Source organism: Martes martes, assembly GCF_963455335.1.
Source record: "Martes martes genome assembly, chromosome: 15".
In the NCBI taxonomy this organism is placed as follows: Eukaryota; Metazoa; Chordata; class Mammalia; order Carnivora; family Mustelidae; genus Martes; species Martes martes.
This window is the reverse complement of record NC_137903.1, coordinates 8,731,380-8,745,699: the sequence shown is the minus strand read 5'-3', so window position 1 is coordinate 8,745,699 and position 14,320 is coordinate 8,731,380.

Here is a 14,320-nt window from a genome sequence, read left to right as displayed (position 1 = left end):
CGCTTTGCAAAGGAAATAGCTTGGAGTCAAATGGAGGGGTTTCTCGCCAGAGAACAGTCCGAGTGGGGCAGAGACAGGGCTGGAACCCGGTCCCCTGCTAACCTGAATGTCAGATGGTGGACTGCCCCATGGATCCAGGCTGTCCACTAGGAAGATAACGGGAGCCACCTGTGGCATTGTAAATTTCCTAGTAGCCATCTTAAAAAAAAAAAAAAAAAGCAAGAAACAATGAGTGATAGTAATTTCAATAATATATTTTATGAAACCCAATATATCCCCAATATTATTTTTCAACATGGACTGCTAGCCACATTTCAAGAGCTCAGCAGCCGCATGCGGGGAGTAGCTGCTGCATTAGACAGCAGACATCTACACAATTGGGGTCGAAAAAGAATTTCAAACATCGAATGAGGGGCAAGAAGGAATTCGCAGTTTGAGCTGGAAATAGCTGAACAAGTAGCTCCATTGCAGCCGAAATTTGATAGCATTTACCTGCGTTTTAGGGTCCAAGTTCACTATAAGCCAAAATCTCTGAATTTCTTACATCCTCTTTCTTTTCTTCTACTTCCTGGTGCCCCCAAACCCACTAGAAAGACAATACCAAAGGAATGAGAAAACAAGGACTTAGTCAAGTTTGTACCTCATTATCCAAGAGGAATCATGCCAATCAGTGGAACTTAGGTCAGTCTGACCAGCAGAAATACATTCTGCATTTCATTATTCAGGGTGGCTGTCTGCAGCTCTGAGTTCACTGGATATTTTCTTGCTGCTTGGACTATTTACGCTCTACGTACTACGGGCTACATTTGGATGTGAACTGACCTTGGATTGCCCTTAACCATGGTCCAGATTAAGGCCAGACCTAAAGGTCACTAGTTATTATTTCCTGCTAGACATGATCTCCACACATGCACATCTTACCCCTGGTTCCTAGTACCGTGCCTGCCTGAGAACAGACATTGGGAAAAACTTTGTTGAATTCATTCAGATATCCAAGAGGTAAGCACTTGGCTTTTGCCCCAGTAAAAAAGGAAAGGCAAATGGATTTCATCCCGACATAAAGCTGGCAGGGTGGTCTGGTCAGTCACTGGAAGAGATGGGTGTCAGTGATCAGCTGTTCATTTATTCTTCCAACAAACATACCCTGAGCACCAAATCCATGCCAGGCATCACGTGCTGCACATGGTCAGAATCACGAATCAGATAAGGTCCCGCCCTCATTCAGGAGAGATGCAGATACAAATAATTCCAATCACTATGTGACACATGCCAAACTTGACGTTTCTGCCAAGGGGCATGGGGATCTAGGAGGGTAAATTTATCTTATTTTTTAAAATTTATAATTTTTTTAAAATTAACATATAATGTATTATTAGCCCCAGGGGTACAGGTCTGTGAATCGCCAGGTTTACACACTTCATAACAGATACCTTCCCCAATGTCCATAACCCCACCACCCTCTCCCTACCTCCCTCCCCCCCAACCCTCAGTTTGTTTGTTTTTGTTTTTGTTTTTTAAGTTTTTATTTATTTATTTGACAGACAGAGATCACAAGTAGGCAGAGAGGCAGGCAGAGAGGGAGAGGGGGAAGCAGGCTCCCCGCCAAGCAGGGATCCCGATGCGGGGCTCGATCCCAGGACCCTGGGATCATGACCTGAGCTGAAGGCAGAGGCTTTAACCCACTGAGCCACCCAGGTGCCCCAACCCTCAGTTTGTTTTATGAGATTAAGAGTCTCTTATGTTTTGTCTCCCTCCCGATCCCATCTTGTTTCATTTATTCTTTTTCTACCCCCCAAGCTCCCCATGTTGCCTCTCAACTAGGAGAGTAAATTTAAATCCATTTGAGGAATCAGGGAATGTCTCGCAGAAGACACTGGGGCTGTGTCTTGAGAGGTGAGACAGAGTTGGCTTGGAGACAAGGTTGGGGTGGGTGCTGTGGGCTTAAGCATGATTTTGGGGGGTGGAGCAGGGAAGGGTACAGGGAAGGGAGGGGGCACAGGGAAGTGCCGGCCGGTGTGCTGTGTGGCTCAGCCAGCGGCTTGCCAACCTTTTCCTCTCAAGACCCATCACCTTTTAACAGTTATCGAGGACCCCAAAGAATGTTTGTTTACATGAGCTCTCTCTGTTGGGATTTACTATATTAGAAATTTGAGAAAATTTATAAGTCTTTTCTTCTGAGCTCATTTAAAATAACAGTAAGCTCATGACATGTTAACACAGATATCACATTTTAAAAGAAGTAACTATATTTTCCCAAAGAAAAATAATTTAGCCTCGCTTCTGTTTTGCATTCTTGCACATCTCTTTAAGGTCTCAGGTAGCAGAGGACAGCTGGGTCTCACATCCGCTTCTGTACTTGTCTGTGGCAGTGCATTAAATCCGGTTTCCTGCAGATACATCAAGAAGGATATGGAGGAAGGAGTATTTTTTTTTTTAATTTTTTATTTTAATAAACATATAATGTATTTTTATCCCCAGGGGTACAGGTCTGTGAATCATCTGGTTTACACATTTCACAGCACTCATCATAGCCCATACCCTCCCCAATGTCCATTTCCCCACCACCCTCTCCCGTCCCCCTTCCCCCCCGCAACCCTCAGTCTGTTTCTTGAGATTGAGTCTTTTATGGTTTGTCTCCCTCCCAATCCCATCTTTTCATTTTTTCTTTTCCTACCTCCCCCCAAACCCCCCCACCTTGCATCTCCCCTTCCTCATATCAAAGAGATCATATGATAGTTATATTTCTCCAATTGACTTATTTCGCTAAGCATGATACCCTCTAGTTCCATCCACGTCGTCGCAAATGGCAAGATTTCATGTCTTTTGATGGCTGCATAGTATTCCATTGTGTATATATACCACATCTTCTTTATCCATTCATCTGTTGATGGACATCTAGGCGCTTTCCACAGTTTGGCTATTGTGGACATTGCTGCTATAAACATTCGGGTGCACGTGCCCCTTCGGAGCACCACGTTTGTATCTTTAGGATATATACCCAGGAGTGCAATTGCTGGGTCGTAGGGTAGCTCTATTTTCAGTTTTTTGAGGAACCTCCACACTGTTTTCCAGAGTGGTTGCACCAGCTTGCATTCCCACCAACAGTGTAGGAGGGTTCCCCTCTCTCCGCATCCTCGCCAGCATCTGTCATTTCTTGACTTGTTAATTTTAGCCATTCTGACTGGTGTGAGGTGGTATCTCATTGTGGTTTTGATTTGTATTTCCCTGATGCCGAGTGATGTGGAGCATTTTTTCATGTGTCTGTTGGCCATCTGGATGTCTTCCTTGCAGAAATGTCTGTTCATGTCCTCTGCCCATTTCTTGACTGGATTATTTGTTCTTTGGGTATTGAGTTTGATAAGCTCTTTATAGATTTTGGATACGAGCCCTTTATCTGATATGTCGTTTGCAAATATCTTCTCCCATTCTGTCAGTTGTCTTTTGGTTTTGTTTACTGTTTCCTTTGCTGTGCAAAAGCTTTTGATCTTGATGAAATCCCAATAGTTCATTTTTGCCCTTGCTTCTGTTGCCTTTGGCGATGTTCCTAGGAAGAAGTTGCTGCGGTTGAGGTCAAAGAGGTTGCTGCCTGCATTGTCCTCAAGGATTTTGATAGATTCCTTTCGCACATTGAGGTCCTTCATCCACTTTGAGTCTATTTTCGTGTGTGGTGTAAGGAAATAGTCCAATTTCATTTTTCTGCATGTGGCTGTCCAATTTTCCCAGCACCATTTGTTGAAGAGGCTGTCTTTTTTCCATTGGATATTCTTTCCTGCTTTGTCGAAGATTAGTTGACCATAGAGTTGAGGGTCTATTTCTGGGCTCTCTATTCTGTTCCATTGATCTATATGTCTGTTTTTGTGCCAGTACCATACTGTCTTGATGATGACAGCTTTGTAATAGAGCTTGAAGTCTGGAATTGTGATGCCACCGACTTTGGCTTTCTTTTTCAATATTCCTTTGGCTATTCGAGGTCTTTTCTGGTTCCATATAAATTTTAGGATTATTTGTTCTATTTCTTTAAAAAAAATGGATGGGATTTTGATAGGGATTGCATTAAATGTGTAGATTGCTTTAGGTAGAATAGACATTTTCACAATATTTGTTCTTCCAATCCATGAGCATGGAATATTTTTCCATTTCTTTGTGTCTTCCTCAATTTCTTTCATGAGTACTTTATAGTTTTCTGAGTATAGATTCTTTGCCTCTTTGGTTAGATTTATTCCTAGGTATCTTATGGTTTTGGGTACGATTGTAAATGGGACTGACTCCTCAATTTCTCTTTCTTCTGTCTTGTTGTTAGTGTAAAGAAATGCGACTGATTTCTGTGCATTGACTTTATATCCTGACACTTTACTGAATTCCTGTATAAGTTCTAGCAGTTTTGGAGTGGAGCCTTTTGGGTTTTCCACATATAGTATCATATCATCTGCAAAGAGTGATAGTTTGACTTCTTCTTTGCCGATTTGGATGCCTTTAATTTCTTTTTGTTGTCTGATTGCTGAGGCTAGGACTTCTAGTACTATATTGAACAGCAGTGGTGATAACGGACATCCCTGCTGTGTTCCTGACCTTAGCGGAAAAGCTTTCAGTTTTTCTCCATTGAGAATGATATTTGCGGTGGGTTTTTCATAGATGGCTTTGATAATATTGAGGTATGTGCCTTCTATCCCTGTACTTTGAAGAGTTTTAATCAGGAAGGGATGCTGCACTTTGTCAAACGCTTTTTCAGCATCTATTGAGAGTATCATATGGTTCTTACTCTTTCTTTTATTAATGTATTGTATCACATTGATGGATTTGCGGATGTTGAACCAACCTTGCAGCCCTGGAATAAATCCCACTTGGTCGTGGTGAATAATCCTTTTAATGTACTGTTGGATCCTATTGGCCAGTATTTTGGTGAGAATTTTCGCATCTGTGTTCATCAAGGATATTGGTCTGTAATTCTCTTTTTTGGTGGGATCCTTGTCTGGTTTTGGGATCAAGGTGATGCTGGCCTCATAGAATGAGTTTGGAAGTTTTCCTTCCATTTCTATTTTTTGGAACAGTTTCAGGAGAATAGGAATTAATTCTTCTTTAAATGTTTGGTAGAATTCCCCTGGGAAGCCGTCTGGTCCTGGACTTTTGTTTGTTTGAAGATTTTTGATGACTGTTTCAATCTCCTTACTGGTTATGGGTCTGTTCAGGTTATCTATTTCTTCCTGGTTCAGTTGTGGTAGTTTATACATCTCTAGAAATGTATCCATTTCTTCCAGGTTGTCAAATTTGTTGCCATAGAGTTGCTCGTAGTATGTTCTTATAATTGTTTGTATTTCTTTGGTGTTGGTTGTGATCTCTCCTCTTTCATTCATGATTTTATTTATTTGCGTCCTTTCTCTTTTCTTTTTGATAAGTCTGGCCAGGGGCTTATCAATCTTATTAATTCTTTCAAAGAACCAGCTCCTAGTTTTGTTGATTTGTTCTATTGTTTTTTTAGTTTCTATTTCATTGATTTCTGCTCTGATCTTTATGATTTCTCTTCTCCTGCTGGGTTTAGGCTTTCTTTGTTGTTCTCTCTCCAGCTCCTTTAGGTGTAGGGTTAGGTTGTGTATTTGAGACCTTTCTTGTTTCTTGAGAAAGGCTTGCACTGCTATATATTTTCCTCTCAGGACTGCCTTTGTTGTATCCCACAGATTTTGAACTGTTGTGTTTTCATTATCATTTGTTTCCATGAATTTTTTCAATTCTTCTTTAATATCCTGGTTGACCCATTCATTTTTTAGAAGGATGCTGTTTAGTCTCCATGTATTTGCGTTCTTTCCAAATTTCCTCTTGTGATTGAGTTCGAGCTTCAGAGCATTGTGGTCTGAAAATATGCAGGGAATGATCTCGATCTTTTGGTACCGATTGAGACCTGATTTATGACCCAGGATGTGGTCTATTCTGGAGAATGTTCCATGTGCACTAGAGAAGAATGTATATTCTGTTGCTTTGGGATGGAATGTTCTGAATATATCTGTGATGTCCATCTGGTCCAGTGTGTCATTTAAGGCCTTTATTTCCTTGTTGATCTTTTGCTTAGATGATCTGTCCATTTCAGTGAGGGGAGTGTTAAAGTCCCCTGCTATTATTGTATTACTGTCGATGTATTTCTTTGATTTTGTTATTAATTGGTTTATATAGTTGGCTGCTCCCATGTTAGGGGCATAGATATTTAAGATTGTTAGATCTTCTTGTTGGACAGACCCTTTGAGTATGATATAGTGTCCTTCCTCATCTCTTATTATAGTCTTTGGCTTAAAATCTAATTGATCTGATATAAGGATTGCCACCCCAGCTTTCTTCTGATGTCCATTAGCATGGTACATTGTTTTCCACCCCCTCACTTTAAATCTGGAGGTGTCTTCGGGTCTAAAATGAGTTTCTTGTAGGCAGCATATTGATGGGTTTTGTTTTTTTATCCATTCTGATACCCTGTGTCTTTTGATTGGGGCATTTAGCCCATTAACATTCAGGGTAACTATTGAGAGATATGAATTTAGTGCCATTGTATTGCCTGTAAGGTGATTGTTACTGTATATTGTTTCTGCTTCTTTCTGATCTACTACTTTTAGGGTCTCTCTTTGCTTAGAGGACCCCTTTCAATATTTCCTATAGAGCTGGTTTGGTGTTTGCAAATTCTTTCAGCTTTTGTTTGTCCTGGAAGCTCTTTATCTCTCCTTCTATTTTCAATGATAGCCTAGCCGGATATAGTATTCTTGGCTGCATGTTTTTCTCGTTTAGTGCTCTGAATATGTCATGCCAGTTCTTTCTGGCCTGCCAGGTCTCTGTGGATAGGTCCGCTGCCAATCTAATGTTTTTACCCTTGTATGTTACAGACTTCTTTTCCCGGGCTGCTTTCAGGATTTTCTCTTTGTCGCTAAGACTTGTAAATTTTACTATCAGGTGACGAGGTGTGGACCTATTTTTATTGATTTTGAGGGGCGTTCTTAGCATCTCCTGGATTTTGATGTTTGTTCCCTTTGCCATATTAGGGAAATTCTCTCCAATAATTGTCTCCAATATACCTTCTGCTCCCCTCTCTCTTTCTTCTTCTTCTGGAATCCCAATTATTCTAATGTTGTGTCGTCTTATGGTGTCACTTATCTCTCGAATCCTCTCCTCGTGTTCCAGTAGTTGTTTGTCTCTCTTTTGCTCAGCTTCTTTATTCTCTGTCATTTGGTCTTCTATGTCACTAATTCTTTCTTCTGCCTCATTTATCCTGGCAGTGAGAGCTTCCATTTTTGATTGCACCTCATGAATAGCTTTTTTGATTTCAACTTGGTTAGATTTTAGTTCTTTTATTTCTCCAGAAAGGGCTTTTATCTCTCCGGAGAGGGTTTCTCTAATATCTTCTATGCCTTTTTCGAGCCCGGCTAGAACCTTGAGAATTGTCATTCTGAACTCTAGATCTGTCATGCTACCTATGTCTGTATTGATTAGGTCTCCAGCCTTCGGTACGGCCTCTTGTTCTTTTTTTTGAGGTGAGTTTTTCCGCCTTGTCATTTTGTCCAGGTAGGATTTGCTTTCTCCTGCTGTGGAATTCCGCTGTTCTTGGTGACTGAAGTTGGTTTTGGATCGGTTTCTTGTTGATCTTCTGGGGGAGGGGCCTGTTGTAGTGATTTTCAAGTGTCCTTGCCGCAGGCGGAATTGCACCGCCCTTGCCAGGGGCCGGGCTAAGGAATCCGCTCGGGTTTGCTTTCGGGAGCTTTTGTTCCCTGAGCGCTTTCCGTAGAGTTCCGGAGGACGGGAATGAAGATGGCGGCCTCCCAATCTCTCGGCCCGGAGGAGCCGAGAGCTTGGGGTTCCGCTCCTCAGTGCGCTCTCAGAGCAAAGCGCCCAACAGTCCCGCCTCCCTGGCTTGCGGTCGCGCCTCGAGGAAAGCAGTCAATTGTTGGAGCTGGAGAAAAGCGCTGGGTCGCTTTTGTCTCCGTGGCCTCCAGCCGCGCTCCGAGCCCACCCAGCCTGCGACCGGCACAAGGTAACCCCGGGCTTAGAGCTCACTCCTCGGCTTTGTCGCTATAGCCGGCTTCCCCGCTCCAATACCTGCGAGCTCTGCGGCACTCAGACACCCCCAGTCCTTCTGTGACCCCGCGGGTCCTGGGGTTATGCTGACCCCGCCTGGGTTTCCCCCCAGTTTAGCCTCTGGAGCGATGTCTCCCAGTGGAGCCGACTTTTAAAAGTCCCGATTTTGTGCTCCGTCGCTCCGCCGCTTGCCGGGTGCCGGCCCCTCCCCCCGGGGTCTATCTTCCCGTCGCTTTGGATTCACTTCTCCGCAGGTCCTACCTTTCAGAAAGTGATCGATTTTCTGTTTCTGGGATTGTTGCTCTTCTTCTCTTTGATTTCCCGTTGGATTTGTAGGTGTTCACAATGGTTAGATAAGCTATCTAGCTGATCTCCTGCTACCCGATGTCGTCTCAGCCTGCTACTTCTCCGCCATCTTGACTCCTCAAGTGAGGAAGGAGTATTTTAATAGTTTTTTAATTATATGATTATCTTCCTTTCATATTACAACCAAACTTGATAGTTTCTTAAAGGTTGCTTGAATCTAAAATCATGTTCTCTGTTGCACTAAATTCCATTGGTACCGTGCACCTAGATCTTGGCTGCTAACGCCATTCTTTCATCAAAAGTCTCCTGGGAGAAATGGCTGATTCTGGTGGGACTGGGGCAGGAAGTATACACGATGAGCCTCGAAACACACACACACACATACACACACACATGGTGTGTGAGGATGTGTCAAAGGAGTCAACCGAAAAGGCTGTCCAAAGCCAGCATAATTTAAGCAGAAGAATTAATAAGGAAGCATTGGATGATAACCCCACATAAAGAATAAATATCGTGAGTTCATATTGCTATAGATGAATGATTGAAGAAAGAAAGAAAGAAAGAAAGAAAGAAAAGATAAATCTCCATGTGAAGAATTCCAACTGATTTATACTGTGCCCTCAAGGAGAGGAAGCTCAACTCCCCACTCCTTAAGTATGGGCTGCAGATAGTGATCAACTCCCAAGACCACAGCACAGAAGGGAGGAAAAAGTAACTTAATAGTGGAGGAACCTTGCAAACACTCCCTTGGCCAGGTGACTGAAGTGAAACCAACAGTCATACATCAGGTCGACAGTATGTACCTTTGATGTGATGTGATGAAAACAGCACTTTACCGCTGTGGTCTTGTCCCCCAAACCATACCCCCAGTCTAATCAAGACAAAAACATCAGATAAATTCCAGTTGAGGAACATTTTGCAAAGTACCTGACAGAGGTCGTCAAAAACAAAGTGAATCTGAGAAATTGTCAGAGCAAGAGGAGCTTGAAGAGACACGGCCTGAAACATAATGTGATATCCTGGACGGGAGAAAGGACCTTGGGAAAAACTAAGGAACCCCAGTAAAGTAGAGGCTTGAGATGACAATAATGAATCAACGCTGGTGCATTCATCATAATAAACGTACCATGCTAACGTCAGAGTTGGAATAGGAGGAACGAGGATCGGGTTGTATGGAAATTCCCCGAATGGCAAATTTTTTCCCTAAAACCATTATAAAAAGTAAAGTTTATTAAAAAATAAAAGTCCAGTGGTCAGTCTTGCACTTTGAATAGGTCTTTCAATCCACACTTAATGTTGTGACATCATTCACTGCTCTTTGGGAAATTATCAATGCTCCAAGTTGGCCAGACCTTTCCAATGTCAACCCATTTCATGCACCTTATCAGCGATGTTGTATTTGCAAATATCACCATCGAGCGCAACAGAAAAGTTTTAAAGTTCTAGGGAGCTGTCAAGCTCACCAGCACATGTGAATTTTCAGAATTCTAATTTTCTTTCGAACGTCGGAACTTGGTCATTGGCAACAAAAACTATCAGCTTTTCTCTTCAAAGTGATAGGTTCGATTCACGCATTTTGGAGAAAATGTCTAGCAAATTTTAGATCTGCCTAACCATGGGTGGCCATTTTTTCAAGTAAAAGTGGTATTCTGCCCAAAAAGTAGTTGTTCAGCTCACAAGGTGACCATCACACAAGGGCCCTGCGTGACCTAAGCAGACTCCAGGAAGCATACGTCCTGTGTGCTTCCCAGAACATCACCCCAAATATAGAAAAGATGTGTACTTAAGGGTTGACATTTAATAAAATTAATCATTTCTACTGGTTCACTTATTACATTCTTGAGTGAAAGTGGCTTTTTTTGAAATGGGAGTGTGTGGGCATGAAGAACGTGCTAACAGCTGGCATAGTTTGTTGCCACTGTCTCCATCCAGACCAAGGTTCTGGCTGCTGACCGACCATAACTTTGAAGAGCATTAAGCAGGGCAGAGGCATGAGAGATTATATACCAGGTCCTTCAAGCAGCAGTGGGAAGGACGGACTGGAGGGCAAGACTCACGAGACAGAGAGATGGGTTGTCCCCAGTGACTGGCACGTGCTCTGCTCCTTCCTGCCCTGGGGGGTTGCTCTCTGCCCGGGATGCACCTGCCCGCCCCAGGGCAGTGCCTGCCTGTGTGCCACTGTGGATACCTCTGTTCAGGCGCACATGGGTCGGCGTAAAGTAAGCTATGGGTTCTTGCCCCCTGAGCTTCTCTAGCCCAAGGGCCTGGTCCGTCTTTCCCCAGGTTTTTCTAGGGCGTCTGGGGGGTCAGTGCAGTAGAAGGAGGCACTGCTAGCCTTGTCTGAACCCTTCTCCAGATGCTGCTCTGAAGGCCCAGCCCTGCATCCCTAACAGCAGTGGTTTTCCCCGGTGTCCATGCAAGAGGGAAGGCTGCTCGTCTCCCGTTAGTACCCTAAGGCCAGAGTGAGCTTTCTGAAGGTGAATTTGACACCATTGCTGCTGCTTGAAAGCTCTACAGCCTTGTCTCCCCGCCTTTCCCTCGTACTCAGGCTCTAGTCCCCAGAAACACCCCCTCCCACCCCCCCCACCCCGGCCAGACCCCCTGCAGCGCCACACTCTCTCCCGCCTGCCGGGCTTTGCACAGGTTATTCATCACGCAACACCCATACCCATTCACCCACCCCTCCCCGGGGCGCGCGCATGCACATGGACACACACGCACGCACATGGACACACACGCACGCAGACGCGCACATGCACGCACGCACAAACACGCATGCGCACACGCACGGACGCGCGCGCAGACGCACGCACTGGGATAATTTACTCAACCTCCAGCTTTCAGATTGGATACCAGAGCCTCCAGGCGGTCTGCGGACCCCTCCTCCTGTGTCCGAGGCCTCCGCCCTTGTGGGCCCTCGGAGCTCCCCTTGGACTGTATCAGGGGCGCGCAGAGACTGTGCCTGCCTTGTTCCTGGCCAGAGCCGTGCGCTTCAGGTGCTTCTGTCCGCGGGAGAGCGCTCCGCGTCTCTGCTCTGGCGCTGCCCTGCCCTTGGCTCCTGAGAGCTCCGGGCCTGATACCCTGCCGTCTCAGGTCAGGAAACCAACCTCCGCGGAGACAGACTGCTGTTCTCGGTGGGCAGAAGAGCGATGTGGTAAGGAGAGCGGGTTCTGGAGTCAGACACCCTGGCTGCACGAGAGCAGCCCTGTGTGCCTTACTACGGTGCAACTTTGTGAAACTTTCTGTATCCCAGGTGCGGGCGGATAATCCTAGTACCTACCCCTACAGCATTGCAAAAATTAAAGGGAGCCATGCATATAAAGCACCAGGCACGTAATGATCATCCAAGAACATGCAGATTTTAGCATTTGTTCTTTTACTTCTATTTTCCATTACGGTGGTGTCCCCTTTGACCCTTCATCGGGGTCAGTGCCAACCACACCTGCCAAGTGCCTCCACACTCCCCATTCCTGGAGGCTTCAGGCTCCAGCTGTTGGTGCTGCTGCCATGCCCCCAACCCCCCTGCAGCCTGGGTCCCATTGGTGTCCTAGAAGCCTCTCAACTGTGTTGCAACTCCTGGCCCTTTAGGTCAGAAGCGTGAGTGCTGACCTGGGGCTAGGGCTGACCGAAGGAGGGCAGGAGTGGCAGGGGGAGTGTCCCAACAGTGGGCAGACAGCCTGAGGGGGCAGTGTGGGCTTCTACAGGTGTGGCACTGGGAGGGCTGCCCCAATCCTTCTGACATGGGCTCTGCTGTATGGGTGGAAAGCCCACCTGCCCGCTGAATGCAGCTCGGCCCAGGTTGGATGAAATTCCTGAACCTCCGAATGTTTAGGCTGGGGGATGAGGAGGAAGAGGAAATCGTCAGTGAGTCGCCCAGGTGAAAAGAATGGGTTTGGATTCCAGCCCAGCCCTCAGCCCCCAGGGCCCTCTCAATTTCTTGACCTGGGCCCCCTGGTGACCTGGCTGTGCCCCACGGGTAAGCAGGTCTCTTCACCTCATCACCGTCTTCATTCACACTCATTCAGCAAGTGAGAGCCGGCCTGCTCCCGTGAGGCAGGTGAGGCTTGTTGTCAACACCCTTTCTGTATCCTTATCTCTGACTGTAGGAGAAGGACTTGTCTGCCAGTCCGGGGTTCAGCCAGCAGAAGGGGGATAGGTTTATGGCCCTAGAGGCCTCCTCAGGCAAATGATCCGGAAACATGTTTACAGGGAGGTCTGAGACCTCCGGGCCAAAGCATGCGGGGGACCAACGAGCATTTACATGAAGTTTTAATAGGTGACCAGCCACGGCCGAGCACTGCTACATCCGTGCCTACCCCATCCCCCCAGCGGAGCTTGTTCTCCTTTAAAGTGGAGAAAGCAGATAGATTCCCAGTGCGGGGTAGATTGGCCTGTGATTCTGAAGCTTGCAGCCTGGACTTCGTCTCAGGATTTGCATCTCCACAGACTTTAGGTAGAAACTTAAGGCTTAAAAATGCCAACACCTGGGACACAATCTGTGCTGTCTTGCCTCCCTTCCTCCCATCCACTTCTTTCTGTCTTCCACCAGGTATTTAATGAGTGTATGCTAAGTGCCAGGCCTTGCGGGTGCTGAGGAAATAATGGGGACAAAGGCCACTGCTCGCAAGGACTGGAGCTGCGGAAGTTCTCCGTGTTGGCAGGGAGCCCCTAGAGAATTCCATCTGGGGACTTAGTCCCTCTCGTGTCTGCAGCTTTGTAAGTACAGTTGTCTCCTTTTAGTCACTTCCTTGTGATCTAAATTAATTGACGCCAATAAGCTTTGAATGGAACACAGGCCACATGATGATATTTACAGCTTGCTTTGTTTGAAATAGTGCAGCGTAGACTGTTGGCATCTTCTGAGACTTTGTCCCTCAGCATCCGTCCCCCTGGGAGCCATCCCTGTGGTCACACGTAGTTGCAGTTTATTCATTTCCACTGAAGAGGTGCCGTATGGCAGCAGGAGAACAGAACACGATATTTTTACCCATTCTGTCGACGCACATTCAGCTGTGTCTGTTTGGGGATTATTATAAAGCAACGCGCTCCTTAACATTTTTTGCATGTTTTTTGGTGCACATCTGCAAGTGTTTTGCTAACGGGGAATGCTGGCTCCCTTCCTGAACAGCATTTGGGATAAAATAGAGTTGGCTGTATTAGAACATACCCCACATAGGAAGGATAAGGATTGATTGTTTATTTGTTTAAATTACAGGTATTATTTACTAAGACACTTGTTTGAGTTTATCCACGGATGTCTCTGTATACTCTCCCGTCCACGCACACCCCCCGCTCTGCACAGTACTTAGGTGTCAGGGCTGGTGCTGTGATATGAACAGCACCTCCTTAAATTGTGTGGCCTGGTAACGGGTTATATTCAAATGAATGTGTGTGAGTGTGCACACCTGCTGGGTCCCAATGTACAGGGTATTTTTTTACTATGGTAAAAAACTCATACTCATACATTACTTTATTTCTTTAAGCATATTGAGCATACTTATTTTATAATCTGTGCCCAGTAAGCCCAGCAGCTGAAATTCTGAGAAGTCTGATTGATCTAGTGTTGTTCTTACCGGCTCTCACTCATGGTGCTTTGTTTTCATGTGGATTTGTGTATGTGAACTCTGAGTTTATATTTTTTAGAGCATATCTGTGGGGATTATTTGAGGCCTGGGTTGAAGATGGGTGCCTTCAGAGAGGAAATAAATATTTTGCCAGGTGATAGGGTACATTGTCTACCTGTGCTTATTTTCTAATTCGATTTCTGCTTTATGATTTCTCAGACAATTCTGGTTGTATGAACCTGGACTTCAAACACTCATGAGGACTGGCTAAGGGTTAAAAAAATGGGGGGAGATTTTTCTGTTACCCAATGAGAGCATTGATTTTTCTTCGTCTTCCCAGGTGGGGGGATTTCTTAGTTTACTCTTTACTGAGACTGTAACCCTTTGGGTTTCCAGCTTCACTTAGA